This window comes from Mustela nivalis, assembly GCF_964662115.1.
Source record: "Mustela nivalis genome assembly, chromosome: 1".
Taxonomy (NCBI): Eukaryota; Metazoa; Chordata; class Mammalia; order Carnivora; family Mustelidae; genus Mustela; species Mustela nivalis.
In genome coordinates, this window is record NC_139020.1 from 159,011,826 (window position 1) to 159,036,378 (window position 24,553).

Consider the following 24,553-nt stretch of genomic DNA (forward strand, 5'->3'; position numbering starts at 1 on the left):
CATAAGATAGGGGAGAACGTGTAGTTTGAACATCTTCTCATTCTTCAAGAGCCATCTGTATTTCTTTTGTGGTGAACTGAGAATTCATGTCTTTGCTTATTTTTTTCTGTCTCGCATTTTGTCTTGATATTGAAGAGCTTCTTCTCTACGAGTTGATCTTTTGTCCTTTTACTTTGTTTATGTTGTGTTTAGCTGTGCGGATGATTCTTATTTTTAAATGGCCAAATAATAAGTCCTCTCTTCTAATGGCTTCTGAACTTTGATTCTTGGTTATAAAGGCTTTCTCTATTTCAAGGTTCTAAAGGGTGTTGTCAGTCATATGTTGTAAGTCCTTCTACGGCTTCATTTCTTTTTTTGTAGTAACATGCACATAACATGAAATTTACTTGCATCACTTCTAAGTGTTCAGCTCAGTGGCCTGAAGGACACTCACAATATTGTGAAACTGTCACTCCTATCGAGCTGCAACGTGGAGGTGGGTCTTAATGTCTTAACGGAAGTCATGAAAAATTCCTTCATTACGTCACTGGATTGTGAGGTCATCCTTGTCATACTCCATAGTTCCCACTTTCACTTGAATCTAGTCTATTTCTGGATTTCTGCCCAGTTCCGCCAGTCTGCTTACTCTGGGGCTAGCTCCTGTTATTAAGTATTACAATATCTGCCTCTCCTCTCTACGGACACGTGCAGGAGGCCCTGGGCACTCCCCCGGCTCGCCCTCTTTTCCGTGTGTGGATCCCATGCTCTGGCTCTCCTCCGATTATATACATCTCTACTAACTACACAGTCTCTGGCTCCAACGCTTCCAGACTGCAGATCTGGTCAGAAAGTCTCCCGGTTGTCCTGTGGCTCCTCAAACTGCTTCCAGACGGGCTCTCCTACTCACATGGGGCTTCATGTTGCCTTTGACTTTAATTCTGTCCCTATGGCTAGTTGATCCCTGATTCCTTCTGGATTTCCAGCGGCAGAGCCTCTTGAATCAGTCGCTCCCAAGGGATGAGGCCCCTGTTGGGTTTCACTGGCCACGGCCTCCTGACCAGCCTCCCTGTCTGCTGCAAGCTCTCCCGGCTTTAAGCGGCTCGGCACTGCCCTGCTCCCCTTCTGGAAGGTGCTCTGAGCCCACAGTAGCCCGAGATCCCCACTGCACTGTGCCGCGGGGGATTCTAAGGCGAGTCTGCCTGGCCTGGGCAGAGGAGAGTGCTGTGTGTGATGAGTGATGTCTGCTAAGGACATGAAGGAGGAAGTTCAGCATGCATGTACCCCATATTTGCCAGGCTGTCCTGGGGAGCGGGGATCCCCTTGTAGTCACTTGCACTTCCTTGGGGCTCTGTGCACAAGCCTGGCAAAATGGAGGGGCTTGATGAATGTCCATTGAAATGAACTGTAGGCAGTATTTCCATAATGGCCACGCATCAAAGAGCTTTACTCCACGACTCCAGCTACAGTGGATGTGATCCATTTCCTTTCCCACCATACGGGCGGAGCCTCCAAAACCACAAACAGTCCACGTGTGCAACTCAGATTCTCCTTTCCCTTGTGTCTTTTCAAGAACCCTTTTTCAGAAGGCTGATGATCCTGTTAATGTTCGAATAAAAAGAAAGGACTACCCCACATCCCTTTCATTAGGGAACCAGTCCTACTCAATATTCATTTTCTTATAGAAGAAAACGCTGGGACAAGATGGCTTGAAGTAAGGGAAGACAGAATAAAGGCTCACAAAGCGGGAATAACAACACCCGATGTTTGAGTGGCCGTTTATCATTTACAAAGCCCTTTTCCCAGAGTTTATTCCCTGTGATCCTCACGACTGCGAGTTAGGGTTCCAGCGCCCCACTTTCCAGAGGAAAGGGACCCTCTGGCCGACTGAATGGAGCTCGGTGCTGCGGTGAGTCAGGTCCAGACTCCACATCCAGTGTCTTTCATTATCCATGGGAAACATGGGCAGGAAGTGGGAGCTCGGAAGGCGATGGAATGAAGAGAAAAGCCCTTCCTCACTGGGTAAGAAACTGCCACCAGCACACAAGGTGGGCACCTTCCCTCCAGGCTTGTGTCAAGAGCTGCTCGCACCTGAGGCAAGCCCCGGGAGTGGCCCATCAGCTGCGGTTCACACGGGGTGGGTCACACTCGCCAAGCAGCTGAGCTTGTTACTACCTGCAGATGTGCAAACACGGGCCGCAGGAAGCATCTGTTGCAAGCCTTCCCAAATATTTGAGAGCAGAGCACAGCGGGAACACGCAGGCTGGGCAGAGACATCGAAATTAACCACAGCAAACAGCAAACAGCGACAGAGGCTCACCGGAGACCTCATGTCTAGGAGAGCACTGTGTTCGAGGGTGTTCGCATGGACACGATGACCCGTCCCTGTTCAGCTGATGGGGCCTTCGCTCTGGCTGCCAGGAGTTAGGAGGGAATGCTTCACCTCCGGGTGGAGGGAGGGAGTCAGCAGGGTGGGGAGAGGCCCCCGGATAGGGGGTGCAGATAGAAGACACAGCGAACTGGAGACTTTCCTTAATGAAGCAGGATACAGGGTCCTGCCTGAGGTCCTGGTCCTGGTCTCTGGTTCTGCCTCCACCCACCAGGCTCCCACATGGAGGAGGGCAGCCCTCAGCTCCAGGGCTGGCCTGCAGCAGCACCTACTTCCCCTGCTGACCAAGAGACCCACAGAAGCTGCTAAGTCCACGGGAAGCCTCAGTGTGGCAGAGCTAGCCAGCCACAACTTACCCTCCCCTGGCTTGTGTTATTTAAAATGCAGGCGTGTGACTACAGGTGTTAACATCAGACCAGCGTTTTCCCGCAGTCCCTGTGGCTTCTGAAAGTCATAGGCCAGCCCGGAAAGTCTAGAATGCTGCCAAGGGCTCCACGAGACCTCAGGGTGCCCAGGTCCCAGCTTGGACATCTGTCCTATGAAGCGACGCCCGGACATCTCCAGGGAGGTGTCTGTGGCGGAGGGGTAGGGGGGTGCCCTACGGCGTTGGTTTTCCTAGCCTCCTACCTATGTAAGGGCTTCTGTACAAGCAGAAATCTCTCCCAGTTTCTGCTTCTTCAGAAGTGTTATTTTCCATGCCGTTGTGTTTCTGCAGTTCTGTGAGTTCTCTGTTCTGGATTTTCTGGAGGAGCTTTCTTCCCATGGGCAAGGCAGCCTTGGGAGGCACGTGGAGCTAACTCAGAGCCTAGGCTCTGGGGAGCTCGTGTTGGTCTCCCTGGGGACATCCATTGGTGAGAGAATGGGCACTTCCTCCCACCACAATTAGGGTATTGGCCTTGCATTCCTGGCTAACCCACTGGAGGTCAGCAAGCACTGGGCTGGGGGGGGGGTGCGCTCACAAGGTGTGTGGTCAGGCCAACCAGAGAGATGATCACTGATCATCGTGGAGCCTCTGGCCTTGCAAGTCATATGCCTCGACCAGCCGAAGTGAGATGTGAGCGTCACAGCCCCTCAAACCCAGCGGGAAAATTGGCTGTAGCTGACTGCCAGGGTGGAATGGACACTGTTAGGAGCAAGGTGAAGGCCCTCTCGAGGCCCCCACTTCTAAGTCTAATGGAATTATTAACTCATATGTATCACAGGAAGGAGAGACACTGGTATAGCCACTTTGGAAAACATTTTGGCATCTCATAGGGTGGAAATTCTGTACTCTACAACCCAACGATTTCACCCCAGGTATAAATACCTGCAAGAGAAATCCTTGTGCACCCTCCAGGAGACAGGCATAGGGTTGTAGCAGCCTGATCATAACCAGAGATGGATATATTGTAGCAAAAGGGATCTGCTACAGTCAGATGAATAAGCTTTGAATAAGCTTGAATGAGCTAAAGCTACGTGTAGCAACATGAACGAATCTTAGACAACAAAATATAAGGTGAACAAAAGCAAGTCACGGAAGATGGCGTAACTGTGCAGATCAGCCGTTTCCTATAAAGCTAAAAAGCAAAAGCAATAACAAAACCTCCCAGCAAAAGTAAACAATGTACTCTTTGAGAGTGCCATGCCTATGTGATAAAAGCATAAAATAGCAAAGTGAGGGAAGGGAACACGAAGTTTATGATGGTAGTTACCTTGATTACTTGCCCAGGTGTAAAATGGGTAAAGCGTGTACCCATCTTCTGCAGGTGTTGGGGGGTAAAGGAAATGGTATAACCTACTGGGCATACAGCAGGCCGTCAGCGTATGCTCACTATCACCCGCCCACCCCAACCTTGGCCCTACATACAATTTCAGATGAGAAAACTTGTGAACTATCTCGGGGTTCAGCCCTCTTCTGTGCCAGCCTTCTTCTGCACATCTGACCTTTATTTCTCACACTTATAAGGATTTAGTCTTGTCCAGCTCTCCAAAGAGACAGAGGGCAGCTGGTCTGCGTCCCCGGGACAAGCATGGCTTTCTTAGACATGAAATATGAAATCACCTTTCAGCTCAGTTTCCTACAAACAAAAATTCCCCAGGTTTCACACGTCACAGACTCCTCTTCCCCTTCCAAAACAGTAAGTTAGATCTGTCATGTCCTTTCCTGATTCCAGAAGCCCCCAGGGATGTTCTTCAGTGCTGGGAGCTTGTTTGGAGTGTGTTTAGGTAAACACGACAAAAACACAGAAATGCAGCGACCCAAGTCCAGCGCCTGTGGAAACTCGACCGAGGGCTGCTCAGAAAAAACAAAGGAGGATGCGCATGATACCCTGCATGGCTTTGAAACACGCACAGATGCATTTCGCCAAGATGTGAGATGCTCCACTTTTAATATATACAAAGCGGAGCTTACTGAAAGCCTCGGAGAGGGACAAGTCCCCAAGACCAGCTGAGGTCACCGTCCCAGAGCTTTCAGAGAAGGCAGGAGGTGGAGGTTCTCAGCCCCATGAAGTAAGTGGGGTGCAAATTCAAGATGTGGACCTAAGACGGTACGAAGGCAAAAAGAAAAGAGACTCATTCGTCAAGTTTTCTCATGAGCTCGTGCCTATGCCAGCCTCCTGCACTGTGACTCCTGCAGTGACTCCTGCACTGTGGTAATAAGAACACTAAGGATCACTGTCCAGTGCAAGAAGAGGAGGCAAAAGCCAGAGAGGGCCGGGCACTAGAGGACTGGGGTTAGGGGTGGAGGGCTGGAGTCAGCTCAGCCTCCATGTGACCTGGAACAGGTGGCTTCACCCCCAAAGGCTCAGCTTCCTCGCCTGCTGTAAGGGACACTCATGGAGCCCACTCCATGGGGTGCCATGAGTATGGAGTGAAAGCCTGAGTGTAAGGTGTTGGCACTATGTGGGAGTGTGCAGGTGGGCTCAATAAATACCTACGGTCATGATCACGTTATTATGAGGACAGGGTCCGGACCCAAAGCTGCCCTGCATTCTTTGCACTGGGACATCTGCTTTGTTATTTTTTTATTTGGGCGCATCACCGACCCCCTCCAGGATGCAGGGAGGTCCTCTGCTCCTCAAACCCGGCATTCACTCTGTACTAACATGGCCCAAGGCGTTATGATGTCAGAAGTGCCTGTGATCCCTGGAAATTTGTAAACGATGACTTAAATCTTTCCTGTGGATTCCTCTAGCAAATGTGAGGGCAAGCCACACCCCAGGAAGCTTTGTTTCCCGAACCAAGTCTCCCCCTCCCAAGGAGCAAGCAGGGTGGGGGTCCCACATGGTAATGGTGGAGGGGTGGAGGCTGAGGGCCCTGGAATCTGGCCTCAGGCATCCCCCCACCAACTCGGTCTTGTCAGAATAAGGGATGAGGCAAAGGGAGGCCTTGGACAGAAGCCGCCAGCCATAAGCATCAGTTAAACTTACAGTAATACATGTTCAAGGCAGCTATCTGGGAAAAACCAGACAAGCATGGAGGTAGCCATGGAGTGTGGGGTCAGGGGTGGGGGAGCAACTCTGGGGTTAGACTTCCTCAGGTCAAATTTGGCTTCATTCTAGCAAGGCATCATGCAAGGTTTTCAACTCCTTGGAGCTGTAAAGTGCGGGTAATCGTAGCCCCACCCGACTTGGATTGTTGCTAAGATTAAGGGCGATCATCTACGTAAAGTGTTGGGGTCAGTGCTGGGCACAGAGGAAGTCATCGGTAGGTACTGGCTGCAGAAATATGAAACCACATGAACAAACGAATGGAAAACAACAAACCACTCCTGCCCTCGCCAACCAGAAATGAGCATTATTAAAGTTCGGTCTCATTTCAACAGCCTGCCAACATGAACCGTGTGAACTGACCTAGGACGCATTGCTGGGAGAAAAACCTCAAATTGTGGCAGGCTGCCTAAAGAGCTCACTGCTTATGTTTTTAACAACCCACAGAATCATTCTATTCCCTACGGCCCCTGGGAGGCCACCTGCCTTGCATGCCACTCTGGACATGACCCCCCACAGGGCCACGGCAGGCTGGCAAGGGCTTCTCAGGCTCTTCCCAGCCTGGGATGCAGGTGCCTTGCTCTTTGTCAGGCACAGGTCTCCTGCTGGGCCACCTAGGATGCACCTTACAAAGGGGCAGAAGGCTTAGGAGGAGGTGGCCTTAGATGTGATTTCCAGCAATTACACTCCAGCAAGGGAGTATAATTCGACCCCACTTCCAGTCCCCAGGGGCATGGGTGCCAGGGCGTGATTGGGGAGGAGATCAGTCCTGTGAACCAACCTGGACTTCTCTAACAGGGCTGCTGCAGGAAGATGGAAACACAGCTCATTTCAACCAAATAAGTATTTCCTAAACACCTGCTGTGTGCCCATTCTTGGCTGGGGACTGGGAACCTAAAGTTGATTTGTAATTTTATATATGATATATGAATATCCCCCTTGCATTGTTACCTAATTTGTACTTGTGATTTCTACTGACTGCCTGCTATCCCAGCAAGGGGGTCAAATCAGGACTCAACTATTTTCAATGCAAGGCTTTGAGAGTGCTTTCAATCTTTGGTGTTATCAATAACACTGGGTGAACATCTTGTTACAGATGTTTATAGAATTATTAGGATTAACTTGCCAAGATGGGGTTTCTGGACCAAAAGATAGGAATATTTGGGGGAGTCCCCATTCATAGAAACCTAAAATACTTTTCTAAATGGGCAGTTTTCCTCATCCCCCACAAAGTCCGGAAGTGTGAGTTTCATCACATCTTTGTCTGCACAGGGAGCTGGGTCTTTGTTTATTACAAGGGAGGTAGAAATTCACTTGGTTTCCATGCAGGCACCCCAGGGGAAGCTATCATTTTGGTCTGAAGAACATGGAGCTCCAGTCATGTTTTTTCTTCTCTGCTTTTGGTGGGGAGTGAGCATAGGATATAAATGGGACCCAAACAGTGGTTCATAAAATCCTCCAGGCTCAGAGTTGATTCATTTGGAAGCTCTGGAGCAGGCAGCTGTATTGAATGCACTGCAAGGTGAGGTGACAGAAATCCAGCTCAGAGGCTCAGAGCCACAGTCTTCCAGTTCCAGAAGATTTCCCCAGACTATGCTGTCTGCTCCCAGTGTTAACCTCAGGGCTTTAATGGAATGACATGCCTACACCCCCATATTTCCTTCCTACTTTAGAGATCATGGTCTCAAAGCCTGTTTTGCAATGAAGGTCTGGCTTGCTTTCTGCGCTACCAAAGGGTAAGAGTGGAAGACCAATGACAAATGAAAAGTAAAGGAATAGCAGCCTAAGGCTGAAGGCCGTTTGCTGCCACCCAAGGGGGGGGCACAAAATGGTCATCAGCCTACACACGCCTCTCGTGCTAAAAATGCCCTTGTTAGGTTCCAAGAGCAGAGTGTGGGAACAAAGTGTGATTCAAAGTCCTAGGGCCCAGGAACCACAGAGACGATGTGATCCCGGTGAGGAGGCGTCTATCCCCCACCAGGGCAAGGAAGAGCATGTGACCAGGGAGGTCCAGCTCCTGTCTCTTGCTCTTTCTCTTTTACAGAACGTGCATATGGCGAAAAGTCCAAGATCACAGCTTGCTGGCTTGAAAAACGGTTTGTTTCCCTCAACAAAAGCCATTTCCTCCTCTTGTGTTTGCTGCCGGTCCAGGCTTCCTTGCACGGACACTAGGAACAGCATTTTGGCCCCTGGCTAGCAGTGCACCGAGTTCCCTTCCACCGAAGGAAACTGCCTTCCATTCTAGCTCTCCACAGCATCCAAGCACACACTCAACTTTACAAAGGACTTAAAGGCGAAAATTAATTTCTTTACTAATTGACAACAGCTTGAAAAAGGTATAAAGATGCCAGCATTCAGCATATGGGCAATGGAAACACATTTTGGCTCAGTTTTTTTTTTTTTTTAACTGTTACAACATGCTTTATAATGTAACCAGCTAAAAGGCTGTTAACGGTGTAGCATTTTACAAATAATACACTTTCAGGATTTCATGTTTAGAGGGCTTATTTGAAAACATCCTACTCTCCACTGTATAAATAAGAGAAAACAGCATGACAAAAAGTGTCATAACTCAGGTTCTTGGCGTCTAGCATGAGGATATCTCTCTTGCATCACACCGTAAGATGACAGCTCGGTTTTGGAGAGCCGAGGGAGGCTGGTTCCCACTCTGGAACTAGCGATCACTCTCCCACGTGTCATGCCTGTGGGGGCCGTCCTCCTGTTCGTATTCTGCCTCCCAAACAGATCCTGGGTTAGCCCAAATCATCCAGAAATACCAGACCTTTCACCCAGATCTTTCCGACGAATGTCACGTTGAATATACAGAAAGTTTATAAAAACAGGTAACAGCTGTGGGGTGGGGCAAGGCGTTCATGCTCAGAAACTTCCAGGATGCAATGAGATCAAGGAATAAAAATTCTGTGAGAAAAATAACAGGACGCTCTGCAAATTCTGAATAATGCTTGAGGCAAATTACAGCATGCCAGGAGATTACTCCATGAGATCAGCAACCCCAAGGGTTTGAGACTTCAGGAAAATGGTAAATGTATTTTTAAAAACCTTCATATATTTAGAGGCAGGAAAAGGGCAAAAGGTCAGAGGGATGGGAGAAAATGTGCCAAATCGGGCAGATTCCTGACCTGACATGGCTTTCGCAGAATATTTCATGTTAAAACTATTTTTCTCCATGTCCTTCAGCCGGCCTTGATTTTTGTTAGGGGACAGATTAAACAGACTATGTTTTGAATAATGTATGTGACTGCATTCTGTAAACCCACTGGCTGGCAGAGCTCCTGGAAGACCACAGAAGGGGTCTGGGTTCAAATCCTGACTCCTGCTTTGTAACTGGGGGAGTGTGGGGGCCAGCCACCTTGCTGCTATGGTCCCGGTTTCTTATGGGTTAAAACTGCCCTTGGGGACAGGTGTATCCGGCGGGCAGGTGGCTGAAGTTTACACAGGGAGCAGGTAGAGGCAGCTGTTGGCAGCTTGGTGTTTGTTCAGCCTTCCCAGCACAGCCTTCCTCCCTCAGGCCGAGCACGGCTGGACAGGGGTGCTGCGCCCAGAGCGAGATCCCCTCCAGAGATGGTTGTCAGAAACTCTCTCTGTGGGCGGGGCCAGGTGAGCCACTGAGGCTGAACAGAGAAGGCTAAGTGGGGCGCTGACTTCTTAAAAGACCAGCTGTGGGGGCGCCTGGGCGGCTCAGTGGGTTAAAGCCTCTGCCTTCGACTCGGGTCATGGTCCCAGGGTCCTGGGATTGAGCCCCACATCAGGCTCTCTGCTCAGCAGGGAGCCTGCTTTCCTTCCTCTCTCTCTGCCTGCCTCTCTGCTTACTTGTGATCTCTGTCAAATAAATAAATAAATAAATCTATTAAAAAAAAAAAAAAAAAAGACCAGCTGTCAAACTGCCTATATTTTCCCACTGTGTTCACAAAAGTGCTTGTTACTTTTCAGAGTTCAAATAGAAGGGGACACCTGTCAGCCAGGAGCTTGCAAGAGAGTGGCCCGGACCGGAACAGGTGGAAATGGCTAATGTGACAGCAGTGCGGAGCCGGGCAGAAGAGACAGGGCTCCCAGGATTGCTGACATGAGCCCATGTCCTGCTCAAGTGGGAAAGTCTTCCTCACTCTGCTTCAGGGAAAAAAACCCTAACCAAGATACAGGCGACCACTTGCACTGAGTCTTCTCCTATGGGAGCCCCACACATCACTGTTGCTACGGTTTTCCAGGTGTGTCTGAGCTGCTTCATCACCCCTATGCAGACGGTGGCCACCCTCCTTCTGAGAGTGAAACTCTCGCCTACCTAGGCCCACAGATATGCCGTGTCCTCCCATCTCGCTGGCCTAGAGGGTCCTTTGTCATCCCCTCCCCACCCCCTCGCTCTGTGTGGAAGTTGGCTCATCTTGTCTGTCCCCTAGAAGGCCCTCAGTTTCTCCCCATGTGCTCAGGCTCCCTATTCCCAGTGTCCCCACTCCGTAGTGTAATTAGACTTCACGATGTAGAACCACACACCCCACCCCACCCCAGAGATGGTGTGCCCCTCAGGGCAGGGTGCTTAGAAAGTGCCAGACCTATAGCAAATTCTCAGGAGTAAGAGAACTAACCAGAACCAGAGACTGCGGTTCATTGGGTCACAAATTAGAGGTTCATTCCGGGTAAACTGGCTGCAGTCTCTCAAAGCCAGACTGGCCCCAAATGGGCACAGTCAGAGGTATGTTTCATCAGGTGGCTGTCCAAAGACTTAGGACACACGGTCCCAGGCTCCCTGAGGACACCAGCTTCCACGATGACACCTCTCCATTTCCTCAAAGACTATCTCAAAGGAAACACCCAGAAACTGCTGGGGCTGGAGCCCTGTTCCACACCCGAGGGTCCTGGGACTGGCTCACAGACTCCTGAGCCTGTCACTCAGTCACAGCCCAGAAAGGGGAGGCATTCCTGGCAGGAGCAGGATTTCATGAGGGAAGGGGCCCCAAAGGTTTGACACAGAGTAAAGAGTAATTCGTGAGAAGATTCAGAAGTGTTCTCCCAAATGCCACGTGTTAAAAGTAATTGGAAGCAAATAGCAAACGACTTGTGGCCATACTTTGTGACTCCCACTGGTGTGGCATACAGAGGGCGATTTTAGTCCTTTCTTCCATAAAAACATGTCTGCCTTCCGTGGCCTCGGAACTTTTTTCCTCTACACCAAGAGGAGGCATTTGGCGCTCAAAGGAACCTCGGAGACCAATCTGAGTGCTTCTGAATTCAGCGTTGGGCCACAGAATCTGTTGACACTTTCCTCCCTCAATAACCCCCAGGGAGAAAGCCCGCAGAGCTGGCCACAGCCCCCCAAGCTGGCCACACTCACCTAACTCACTCCTGTGTGAGGTGCTAAGCTGTGGCCCCCACAAAGTCTTAGGCTGAAGTCCTAAACCCCCAGTACCTTAGGATGTGACAGTGTTTGGACCCAGGGCCTTTCAAGAGGTGATTAAGTTAAAAAGAGGTTCAAGGGGCACGCCCTCTGCAGTCTGACTGGTGTCCTTACTAGGACACAGACACACTCAGATGGCCGACAACTCGAGGACACGGAGAAGACGGCCATCTGCACACCATGGAGAGAGGCCTCAGACGAAACCAACCCTGCCAATGTAGGACTTCCAGAACCACCAGGAAGTCAATGTGTGTTATTGAATTTCCTCCCTCTGGGCCTGCGATGCTTGTCAGGACAGCGGGAGCCAAGCCAACTAGTGTGCATGGCACCCTTTCCCTTATGTTCCTGCAACCACAGACGGTCTGCCTTCCCTCCACACAGCTCAGTTATGACTCTGTTCTGGTGCAAAGGTAACTCTCTGCTCAGAATGCCACCATCCTCTGCCTACCTCACAAGGTTGGCCTCCACCATTAGACCTCCCCGCAGACACGACGGCTTCTGTGCTCCTCGTGGTGCCATGGGCCCCTGCCACAGGGGGTGCTCCCTCCACTTTGCGTGGAAGGCCCCATTATGCTTGCAGCCTGCAAATGGTCCTTTGCCGAGATGCCCGTGATCTGGGTGCAAAGCCTGATCCTCGAACCCCGGGATTCTGACCATTATCAAACTGAACCGGAGCAATGTGAAAGTTCCAGAGGGTTTTCCCATTATAACACTTTTAGAATATATAAATTCAGATAATGCCCATTTTAACAGAGCCCCCCTCCACACCCCCAAACAGGCCTGCTGTCATTCCAGTGGAATCAGATGAGAGACACAGAAAATGCAGAGCAGGTCTGCTGGTGGGAGGAAGCCGAGCAGGGGGCATGCGGGCAGGGCACATATGTGGTGTGGATAGGAGGGTGACAATTTCAGAGTCTCGTGAGAAGGTGGTGTTCCAGTAAAGATGGGAAGGAGGGGACAGGGGAAGCTAGCAGACGTCTAGGGATGCATGCTCCCAGTACCCAGGGCTCCAGGAGCACAGGGAGGCGGATCTGGAGCGGGCAGGGAGGGGAGGGTCCCTGGAAGAGATTCCCAGTGGAGCAAGGGAGTGGTGCGGACAGAGGCTCCCTGCCAAGTTGTAACCTCTATGTCCAAACTGGTGAAATTCAGGGCCCTTTTCCTTCTGGGTTTGCTGTGGAGATGAAGTCAAGCATCCCCATTCTGCCTGCAGCCTCGTGGCTGGCTCTGAGCTAGACCCTTGCCCTCTCTGTGTCCTTGGCATCCTCCTATGTACAGGGAAAGAGAGAGTCTCTAGATCTGCTCCCGACAAGCTTCAGTCTCTGCACTCCCCTTTTCCAAGGTCAGAAATGACTAACAATAACATAGAGGAAAGTACACCACCAAGGGAGTGAGTCCCAGGACCCGCGGGAGGGGAACAGAGCATGCCTCTGAAGCTGGTGGGAGGCTAGACCTGCAGGGACTCAAGGCAACAGCAGCCTGTTCTGCCAGCAAAATCACTGGCCTCAGTCACTCACAAGCACACGCACAAACATGCACACACACGTATACACATGCACATGCACAAGGGTACACACGTGTATGCATGCATGCACACACACACACTCCCCATAAATTCGTGCACATAGCTACAAGGATATACCACACAAGAGGGTACTGGTTGTTTCTGAGTAGTCTGATTAAGGTTAATTTGTTTTTCCTTCTTTTATATTTTCCAAAATTTGTACAATGAACTAGTATTTTGCCATTAGGAGCAGAAAATAAAGGCTTTTTTTTTTTTTTTGAAGTCACGCTTATACCTATGTACAGACACATAAAGCATGAACACAAAATCCCCCAGCTCAGCAATCAGCCTACAATCATATCTGCTCTCAAGAAATGATGGTAATTGGAGTTCGCGCATCCGTGCATTAAACCGACGCGCGGGGACCCGGCTAGGGGATGAGGATATGAAAATTAATGAGCGGGGGCAGGGGGGAATATAGTGACAATCAATCTCCAGGGTCCTTTAACATAGCAATGATGCTTCTGCTGGCTTTGATCAGAGCCATCAAGACCAGACCTTAACCTCCACCGAGATGCCCTTGGTTGGAAAAAAGCACTTATCAAAATAGCTCTGAGAAATGCTTTCCATTCTATTCTGCCTGCTCTGGCTTCTCAGAAACACACCTGGAAGCTTATCTTAGTCACGTGGTTGACTTACAGCAAACGTAGCGCCAAGTCTTCCCTCTCATCATCCCCCCACCCCACTCCCCTTTCCCAGGGGCCCCTGCAGCTCCTCCCAGCCAGGCTTGAATCCAGGCTCAGAACCTGCTTTGAGCAACACAATGTAGAGCAGGTGTTATATGGCCAGCTCTGAGCCTAGGCTCAAAAAGGTCTTGCAGCATCTGGAAACTCTGCTCACCTGCTGGCTGACGTAGACCAGCCCAGCCACCTCCATGGCCCCACCAACCCCAGTCCGCAGCCCACGACCCTCAGGCCCTAGGTTTCTTGCTGAGGACCTACAGCGGAGCCAGGCCTCACACAGGAACTCTCAGGGTCATGAGCTAGAGGAAGGGCTGTTGTCTTATGCCACTCAGCTCTGGGGTGCTTTTTTGAGAGCAAAAGCTAATGACTGCCATCATGAACGACCCTGGGCAAGAAAACCTTGGCTCGATTTTTCTTTCTTTCTTTTTTAAGATTTATGTATTTGTTTGAGAGAGTGGGGCATAGAGACAGAAGGAGGGAGAGAGAGAATCTCAAGCAACTCCCCGCTGAGCACAGAGCCCAACGAGGGGCTTGACCTCAAGCACTGAGATGGTGACCTGAGTTGAAGTCGAGAGTCAGGCACTTTACTGACTGAGTCACCCATGCCCCCCAACCTTGGTTCAGTCTAAACTGGCCCTTAGAGGATTTTGTTTTAGGCTGTGAGGCTCTAGCAAGGGAACTGTTCTCCTGTGCGGGGTGTCTGGGGCCTTCAGGTCCATAACGGGGCCTTTTGGAGGTCAGGCACTAATGGCAGGTAAAGGGCCACAAATAATATCTTGTCAACAAGCACTGTATCTCTTGATTATTATTAAAAATTTTTATTTATTTCTAAATTACAAAAGACCCGCATGCAATCTAAGATTTGCTCACCTGATCGCCCTGGTGTGTTTCTACACACTCACAGTCTTGGGTCCGTAACTCCATATAATTTCGTGTTATGATCTTCTTTTTCTTTCCAAAAAACAGCTCTCTACTTTTACCCTTAACAATAGACCTTGGAGAACTTTCCAAAGCCAAAATTATAGTTGATTCTCCTTCTTTTTAACCAGCAACATATGAATGTGCCCTAGTCTATCTAACTGTTCCTCTGTTGGCAGGCACATGGGTTGTTCTGGACTGTTCACTAGAACAAGGCTGGTCTCTCTGGGCACACCTCACAGGTCCCTCTAGGTTGGAAGCAGAAATGTCTTCTCATTGGCTAAGTGAGCATTTTAAAGGGAAGATAGCGGCAGAAGGAGACTTCCCAACACAGACCAATGAGCCACCCTTCCTGCAAAACCTGCAAAACCCAGTGTTTTCTGGTTTCCGTCACCTCCCCCTCTGCTGGGCTCCTTCCCTTTCCTCTTTTCCCACAGCCTCAAGTGTACTTGGCATGAGACTCCTCAAACCGTGTCGTCTTTCCTGCCTTAATCTAAAAAGCATGTGAGGGGTTCCTGGGTGGCTTATGGGTTAAAGCCTCTGCCGTCAGCTCAGGTCATGATCCCAGGGTTGGGCTCTCTGTTCAGCAGGGAGCCTGCTTCCTCCTCTCTCTGCCTGCTTCTCTGCCTACTTGTGATCTCCGTCTGTCCATAAAAATAAATAAATAAATAAATAAAAATAAAAAGCATGTGAACTGAAGTTGCTCTATTTTTCTACAAAGGGAAAAGAAATCATGCTCCCCCTGCATTTACTTATTCTTGTGCCCTTACTATTTTTTTTTCCCCCTGAGTCAGCAGTCTAGCATTAAGGGAAAAAAAAAAAAAAAAATCTACCATTGCTTTATAGAATAACACCAGATTCTTCTGGGAAGACTGTAAAAGGAATCACAGCAAAGATGAGAGACACAATATGCACAGAAATAAGTATAAAAGAAATCCAAACAGAAGAAAAGAAGAAGACAAGAGGTAACAGAACAGTGGAGAAGCACAGAGCACCCTTGCCCCGTAACGCTGTCTGGAGGGGCGAGGGCTCTGGACCAGGGAGGGCTGCAGGTGTTGGGGGCCAACAATGGGGATGGCAATGTACCCTTTTCCTGGCAGTTGTGAGAACCCAGTGATGTTCTCAGGGCCTCAGGGGTCAGGCATGAGGCTATGGGCCCCCACACAAAATGGCCCAAATGAGCACAGCTCTGCTCCCACGGTCACATCCCACTGACTCCCCCACCGTTGCTGAGAGCAGAACACAGGTCAGCTGAGCCGAGGAGGTTTCCAGCATCGGACATTCCTCCGCCTGAGTTTTTGCTCTGTCCTTGGAAGCGTGGTACATAAATGCCCTCTGATGCTCACCGTGCTCCTTGCAAAGGGTGACCCTAATAAGGACAGCATGTAGCCCTCAGGGGAGTGGGGAGAGGGGGACAGTTCCTTCTGCGAATAACTTGAGGCCCAGAAGCCACTCGATGACTTCATCAAAGTCATATGCACTAAGGCGGCAAAGAACTCGGTCCAGGGGGACATGTGGGGCACATGGACATGACCCCCACGCAGCAGGACCCCAACCCCTTTGCTTGGTGACTGCTCTCCTTCTCCACCCCTGCTCCTGACCTGGAATGCCAACATGGACCGGCCTGGACTAGCCTTGAGTGGGCCGGGACCACACCCCTGAGCCTCTCAGTTGTTTTCTCTGTTTCTGGAGGCCCTCCCTCCCCCTGTGGTGTTCTGTTTCAGTCACTTCTAGGGGGTGGCTGGTTCAGCACGTGCATGGGGGCGGACTCCACGCCCCGGAGAGGAGGCCACACTCTCACTCCTCCCCAAGCCCCGGTTTCACTCCGCATCTTGGAGATTCCTTCTCCCACTGGCGCCTCCTTCTGTGAACTCAGGGCCCAGCCTGCGCGAGGCACCCACAGCTGACCCCCAAAGCATGAAACCTGCCAGGCTCGGTTGTCCACATTCCCACCAAGGTCATGGCAAGCTTCTCTGATCCCCTTGCAAGAAGAAGACACCTGGATGAAACGAGAAAATCTCTCCCTTTTAGGGAATCAGTCCTGCTGTTTCCCTCACAACCATAAAAGGCAAAATAAGGAAGGAAAAATATATAAAAAGCTTCATACCAATATGTTCTGAAACTGTAAGAAATGCTTAACTTCTGTTCCAGTTTCCTCAACTGTAAAATGACAAATCTGAAGCCAAGTTTGCCAAGCCGGAAACTGAGGCACGGAGGGCTCATGTGACCGGCAGAATCCACCTCCAGCCGGTTCCAAGCCTGGGCTGCTAGTCCTTAAGGCCAGGGTCCTGGAACTATGGCCTGGGCTCCCCTCCCAAACTGGCCTCACACCCTGCCGCCCCCCCAACCCCCGCAGCAACTGACAACCACGGGGAGAGTGGAGGGGGGATGTCAGAATGAAAGGGGTTTTGAGGGGAGGCATCTTGTAAGATGTATTCTTAACGGTGTGTCATCCTCTGGTTCGCATATCCTAGCCCATTCCACAGTAACATTCTCTCGACTCTGTGCATTTCTGTTCTATGAATTTACCTTGACCCCAAGGGAGAAAATTGTCTAGGAATGACACCTGGGTTTGGGTGTTGACCCAGCGGTGGCAGCAAGGAGGGACCATGCTAAGATGGGCCCCTCAGACACAGGGGCTGTTCTTTTGGCCTACACCACCCCATCTGCATGGGGGAGGTTCCCTAAGTTGCTCAACGCTAAGAAGAAAAGCAGAAGATGAAACCTTAAATCAAACAATTTCACTTCTCATGAGCCACTGTGACCTGGAAACACGGGAGAAACCAAAGTTAAAACTATGTGCACATTAGCCATACTCTGTTCTTTATGAAAGGGAGAAGGAGTTGATTAAAAAAAAAAATAGAAAGGTTTGAATATTTGTTCACAGCTTCCTAAAAGATAAGATTGCCTCCCAACCCAGCCTGCCTTCCTGTGTCTCATCCCTCTACCCACCAGCCACCACAGTCTCAGCCAAGGTCATTATCTCAGGGTTGGGAGCTCAGGCCCCATATCTAGCACCATACTTAGCAGGGTGTTAGAGATTCTCTCCCTCTCTGTCCCCCTCTGCCCCTTCCCCGCCTTCTCTCTCAAGTAAGTAAATTTAAAAAAAAAAAACCACAAAAAAAATATACTTTCTATCACTACTGTTAATGGAAAACCAGTTACTTCCCATAAACAGAGAGTAACTGTCAGAGACTACTATTTGCCTACCCAGTACCTATTTTCTCCTTCTTAGTAACTTAACCCCAATTGTATTCAGTCTGGCAATGTACCTGGCTAAAGCACTCAGTCTCCCTAGCAATTAGGGGTGGCCATGTGACCAAGTTTTAGTCTTTAAGATAGAAAAGGAAGTTGATATATGGAACTTTCAGGAAAGCTTCTTAATAAGAAGGTAGCCATTCTTTCTGATGTCTGAAACATACATGTGATGTGATGGCTGGAACTCTAGCAGCCATTTTGGACCAAGAGGGAAACTTGAGGCTGGATGTTCTAAGGGGAGAAGAGCAGATAGAAGAAAGCTGGTTTCTTCATAATACAATGAAACCATAATCTCAGGGTATATTAAGCATGTCTTTTATTCTGCTATTTTGACATGTGAGGCCTGACCAACCCTGGGGAAACTCTCCCTCCTGGGGATAGCCAATTCCTAGAGAATACCAAAGAACTTGCTTTTGAGGGCATCTTTCATATGCAAACTAACCAATACAAAGCCCACTCCCTGCGACTACCTCTGATCTCCTCTATCAAGCTCTCCCATTTCAGGCCAATATCCCTCTGCCCTACTCACTCCAGGGTCAAGTATCAGACCACTAGCGACCACCCCTACACTCCAGAGTGGTCCCTACCCTCCAGAGTCATAAAATTATTCCAACTAGCCAATCCTAAACCTGCTTTACCCTGCCTCACCCATTCCTTCCTGTGGAAACCACAATAAAAGCTCCTGCCTACAGTTACCCTGCTTCCTCTGCCTCCTGACCCATGCCACTGCTCCCCCCCCCCCCCCCCCCCCCCCGCCCTGCCTGGTGTGGAGTAGCCCCTCCTCTAGGAACTGGGAGTGACAAACTATTGTTCCAATGGTGGTGATGTCCTGATCTGTTGACCCCACCATGCCTGAGTAATAATTAAAACATCGGCTCAGAATATCTCCAGACTGCTTTTCAGTGAGAAGGAAAGTAACTTTTTTCGCTTAATCCACTGCCATAACTAATCTCTCTTCTAGCAGCCAAACTTAATCCCTAACTCATACAGAAATCATAACATAAATACATATGACTTAAATCAAACAGAGGTTGCCTGTGTCCTATTTAAAATCACCTTGAGTTCCACCCCGATGGTTCACTCGGTCAACAGCAGGACGGGTCCTAGGTCTTTTCTAGGGTGACCTCCCTCAGCCCTGCTCTTTGTCACAGGTTATGCAGAATCCTCCCACCAGGCGAGGAACATACCATCCTCAGCCTGTGAATGTTGTGCTTGGCCATATGACTTGCTCTGCGCGGAACTGATGATGGGACAGTCTGAGAACTTAGGCTTAAAAAGCATCACACGACTCCACCACTCTCTGTGTCCCTGACGTCACTGGCCAAAGGAGGAGGAGAGACAGGTGGAGAAAACTGGAAATCAGCTGACCTACAGACATATAAGAAAAAGCTGTTGTCTTCAGCTGATCAGCTTCTGGAGACTTTGTTACACAGTATCATTGTGGTGATTGACAACTGATTGAGGCAGGAAAAGCATCCATCTAAAAAACACTGGTAGACTTCTTACTGTTAGAGGCTGCCTTAGGCATATCCCAGTGCCTGTATGTAATATATATGAAACATATTAATACATAAGACACAATAAACACACACACACACACACACACACACACACACACACACAAAATCAGCGACATGGTTCCTGGCCTCAAGGGTCTTATCTTAGCTTCGGAACTCTCCACTTTTAAAGACCACTGAGATCAGCCTGATGCCCGGTCATAAGCTCCAGCAGGATTATATGCTCAGTCCCCAGATGAATCAATTCTATCAGAGAAAGATGCTCTTTATTGGACCCCCTGAAAGATAATGCCACTGCAGGGCCTTGGGGATAGCTGAAGAAGCTGCAAGGGTGTTGCAAAGCTGGGGCGGGGGAGTCCTGCTAATGAGAGAGTACCCCCTGATGCCCATCAGGTGAGTCTGAACCCAAGCTCACCCTGACTGGACTGCAGCATCCACACAGTGCTGACACCTTGGGAATGAACAGCTAGGTGGCTTCCTGCATCTCTGATGTAGGAGAGCAATGCACGCTTGCTCCTACTTGGTCAATGCCTAGCATGCGTGCAGGTGCTTGGTATGTATTGTTCCATCAAATCTGTACAACAGACATGTGGGTCTTTTGTTTGTTTTACAGATGGGGACACTGAAGCTCCCTGGACCCTACATGAGCCATTCCTTATCTTCTGTTAGATCTGCCACTCCATTTCCTCCCCCAGCACCCCCTATCTCCTGACTGCTCCTCTCATCAGCCAGACACTTTCCTACCCCAGGACCTTTGTACTGGCTATATCTCTTCCCCTCAAACACCCATTGCTCCTCTTCCTCTCCCTTTGTCAGGTTGCCACTTTCCCAGGGGGACTGGCCTCTTTAGAATGGCACCTAGCACCGGCTGCACTTCCCTGCTCTACCACTCTTTTGGCTTTTCTTCCTCACCCTTACCTCTAAGTTATAGACTCTCAAGTCATTCATTCCCACTTAGGGTCTAACAAGGGCACAGATTTTTATCTGTCTCATTTACAGCTGTGGGCAGGTGCTCCACAAATTACAGAGGAACAAATAATCCATAAGTGAGGCTCGGGGATATGAAAGACATTGTCAATGGTCAATAGCAAGAAATCTTCCTAGCAAACTGAACCCCCACGGTCTGCCTGGTCACCTTGCAAAATTAAACCTACAGCCACACTTCCCTTCCCACCACATTCCCTTGTTAGCTCTGAAAGACAGTGTCAGTCTCTTTTCCTAACAATTCTGCGGCACGGAGGGAGGAGAATGGGGAAGCGGCAATTTTCTTTTCTCTCTCTTGCTTTTTCAAAAAGGCCTTAAGAATCAGATCCATTTTATGGGAAAAGCAGTCTATCTATCACATCAATGACAAGCTATTACTAAAGGGGAAATATCATCCTTGAAGAGGTGAGTATAAACGTCACTCTTGGCAGGTGAGGACAATTTGGGAGGCCCCCAGGAAGCAATTTCGAATAGCTCCTGTTACAAACCAGCGCCCCTATTCTGTTATGGGGGCAGCTGTAACACCATAGGCCAGGCGGGTCTCAACCCTGTCTTGAGGCCCCCAGCTGATGGGCCACCATCTCAAACCTCTCCAGGCCCGTCCTCACCCCTCTCTTGGTCCCTAGACTACACATGCACGTGTGACAAAACCCAACACTGTGCCTGGCACGCGGCAGGTGTTCTGTGAAGCTCTGGGTCTTTGCTCAAAGGGATGTCTGCGTCCACCTGTGGTCTTTTGGATATCTTGACCATGGGTGTGTTCCCACATCTCATCTCACCTTCTGCTCAAAGAGGCGCTTTTTTTTTTTTTTTTAAGCTCACAGAGACAGTGCCATTTTATTGTTTCGAGCCTAGAGAGCCTGATCGTTTCAGGGGCTCTTGGTTGGTGGGTCAGCTGGGAGGAGTGGGGGGCTCTGCCCCAGAGCCCTACCTGCTGTTGAGCAGCCCAGACCCTCCTACCTCCCTGCATCCAGGGGCCTTGGAATCTGTCCCTTTGGCCTTCAAACGAAGAGCTGCGGACAATTCCTCTCTTTTTTTTTTGTAAAAGACAAAGTTTGTACTGAATAAACCCTCTGAGCGATTCTTCCCATCCGGTGACATCTGTACAATAACCGGGAAAAGAAATAATTATTATTATGGTGCCTAAATGATCCACCACTTCTCCCCAACTCCAGGAAAAGAGACAGCTGGCCCCCGCCTCTCACACTCTCAATCTTTGCTGGCAACCCTGCCCTGCAGGCCTGGTTTTCAGCACTGGAGGAAGGTAGCCAGGGGCATGGTAGAGAGAGTGCCACCTTCCAGATGAGAGCAGTGCGGAAGGAAGGGACAGAACTGTGTCGACGGCATGCAGAGTTTGTGCTGGGTTCTTTGATTCAAGATTTCTAGGGGATCTCTCCAGCTCATTACACAGATGGGAAAACTGAGGCTCAGAGAGGTCAACTGACTGGTCGCAGCCACAGAACCAAAAACAGAGGGCCAGACCCCAAGCCCAAGTCCTTCTGCCTCTATCCAGGGGAGTCCCATAGCAAAACACCTGTGGCTGAGCTCAAGCTTAAACCAGGAAGCCAGCCCCTGGGTGAGGCCTGCAGGAGGCACTCTGTGTGGCCGCCGGCGGAGGTGCTGAGGCATGGGGGGAAAGCACTGTGTTTCTACTGCTGACTTCAGCCCTTGCCACTGTATTGGGCTCAGGTGCCACCTCTGGGAGTCTGAGCATCTCTGAGCAGAGCCTCGGCAGAAGGTGCGCACCAGGGAGCTGGCACCACACCCCGACAGACTGTGCGTCACAAGCTATTCCTAGAGCCGCTCTGTGCTTCTGTCAGATGGTGTAGACACCCCAGGGCACCTGCGGGGGGCTGCACGACAAGCCAGGCTGCTTAGGAGGCAGAGGACCAAGAGGGGGCCTCACCGCCTGGACAGCGCCTGCTGCGTAGGCACCCTGCACCCAGAACAGTCTTCCAAAAGTGGAAAATCCCAGCAAGGTGGAAGAGCACATGGATTTGAATTGGTTTTGGCACTGGAAGGCTGTGTAGCCCTGGACAAGGTACTCTGCATTTCTGAGCTTGGTTGTTCAATGGGCACACAGGCTGACTCGCCACATTGCTGCAAGGGTGGTGATCCAAGAAAAAAGCGCAGAGATGACAGATTTTCCCAGGTGGTAAAGTGTTACTTGGTTTCTTTAAATAGGGCTCATCCTCTGATCCAAGTTCATACAGGCAGGTATGCAATGCTCCAGTCTGAACAGGGGCAAACCCAGAGAAACCACTGTTTCTATCAAAATGCCTTGAAATGCACTCACAGAGCAGCTATTGTACCCTGGGTCCCCAGAAGGATGCAGAGATCCACAAGCCTCCGTTGTTTGGTGTTCTCCAAGCACTTACTGTGCCGAGGGAGGGATGGATGCTCTGTGAGAGAAGGAGCCACAGGGATGCCAATGGCCAGACGGCCCTGCTTTCTGGAACTCTCCAGGCAGACCCAGTTCTTCTTGGTGGCTGTGTCTCTTTAGAGCCTCTGCATGGGGGCTGCTGGCTTGGTTCAGGGCTGGGGTGAGATGCTACGAGTGAGGGGGTGTCTCACTCCGGCAGGCAGTGCCACCTGCTGCCCAACCTCTGCTTCCAGGTTTGGGGTAGAAGCCCGCAGAGCAGCAGGGGAAACAACTTTCTGCATGCACGGCTCTGTGGAATGGCCTGGAACCCTCAGCACACAGACTATCAGGCATCATCCCGGCCACTTCCCGCTGGGTCCGTGCGTTACAACAGCCCAGGATGAGGGGGCGGCTGGTCTCGCTACGTGCAGATGAGGAAACCCAGGCCCAGAGAGGCCCCGTGCACAGCTGGCCGGCCACTGAACAGGGTTTGGCTCCAGAGCTCAAGGCAGGGCCCCTCAGGCCACCTGGGGTCTCTCACATCCTATCCTCTCACTTCACAGGGCTGGCCTCTGGGGGATCAGAGCTGCCCTATGTTCACACACAGGGTTCCTCATTCTCGAAGATTCCAGACAAGCATCAAACGTGCATGGCACCCCAGACTGCTTGCCAAAGAGATCTAAATGCCCCTCAGCATCCCAGGCAAGGTTGGGGTCCCTGGGTTGGCTTTAATTTTTTTCTTTGACCACTAATAGGAGAGAAATCAAGGCATTGAGGGTGAGAATTCACGGAGTCACGAGCTAGAGCCCCAGAGAAGAGTGTCAGAACCGTGCAGCTACTTACTTACTTTTTCCATGCTAGTAACATGGGTACCTGAAAACTGCCCCCAGACTGAGGAAGCCCCTTGCCTGCTGTCATGAGGTCCATTGCCCCCCTCGCTCCCTTGCCTGTGTTCTCCTGGCCTGCCCTGCCAGTTGGCAGCGTGGCGGACGGTTATTTTTAGTTCTCAGTGGGCCAGCCATTTCCTGGTCATGTGCTGTTTGAGCTCCGGCTTCAGGAAGGCTCACAAGCCTGAGACGTCCCCTCCCCCAGGCAGCCCCGGAGGTCCCCTGAGGCCTCCAGTGCAGGCCTGGCAGAGCTGTTGAGCCTCTCCCAGCGACATGCAAATGCAGCCAGCCCCGGCCCTACCTGTTCCAAATCTCTGGAAGTAGCTTCTTTTTCTGGTCCATCTGCAGCCAGAGTTATTTTGAATGTTCATTTACAAAAGGGCGGTGGTGGCCATTTCCAAGCCTGAGAGATGCCCAAGGACCTGTTCCTGGGAAGCTGGAGTCCAGGCCCAACCCTGCCATTTGCTGTCAGGACCTTGAACCCGCACTGCCCCCTGTGCCCCCACCCCAAACCCCACGTCCCCCTGGAAAAGAAGAGAGGCCTTCCTTGCACGTTCGCTGCAGCTAGCTGCTTTGTCAGTGACCAAGAAGTGACTGTCATTATGACCGTTATTTCGGCCTCCGTTAGGAGCATTCTGTAAGAATATGCATAGCTTGCTGACCTGCGTAGGGTCCTGCCAAGTGCTTTTCAGATGGTAACTCACAGGGGCTCTGTGGCCAGGACTGATATAACCAGTTCTACCTCGAGGGTAAGGAAATGGGGGTCCCCGGGGGTCTGGTCTTTGGCCATGCCCTTCAACTGGTGAGTGCCAGAGCTGGGATTTAACCCAGGTGGTCACTCCGGGGTCACGTTAGTTCACTCCCGTCCATGTACCCTTGGTCTCAACGTGTGCTTCAAGAGGCTGCATGACTCCCCTTACCGATTAGGGTCCCGTGTGTGTTTCACCCAACTGGGATGCCTTTCGGAAAACACTCAGTATTTGCAAATGGGATTAGTTTTATAATCCAAGGTAATTGCTACCTAAACAGGGGGGGCAGACTGTTTAAATTTAGAAGGTACCCAGCGCATGGCAGTGGGGAACTGGTCTCATGAAGCCTGCGGCTGTGCATAAGCTGATGTGTTCTCGGCGCTCTGCTA

At 50.5% G+C, this 24,553-nt stretch overlaps 1 protein-coding gene across 3 annotated transcripts in view; it reads right to left on the reverse strand.

The window, feature by feature from the left end:
* Nucleotides 1-24,553, reverse strand: part of MGLL (monoglyceride lipase) — a 225,459-nt gene that overhangs the window by 32,436 nt on the left and 168,470 nt on the right. The window lies entirely within an intron of this gene.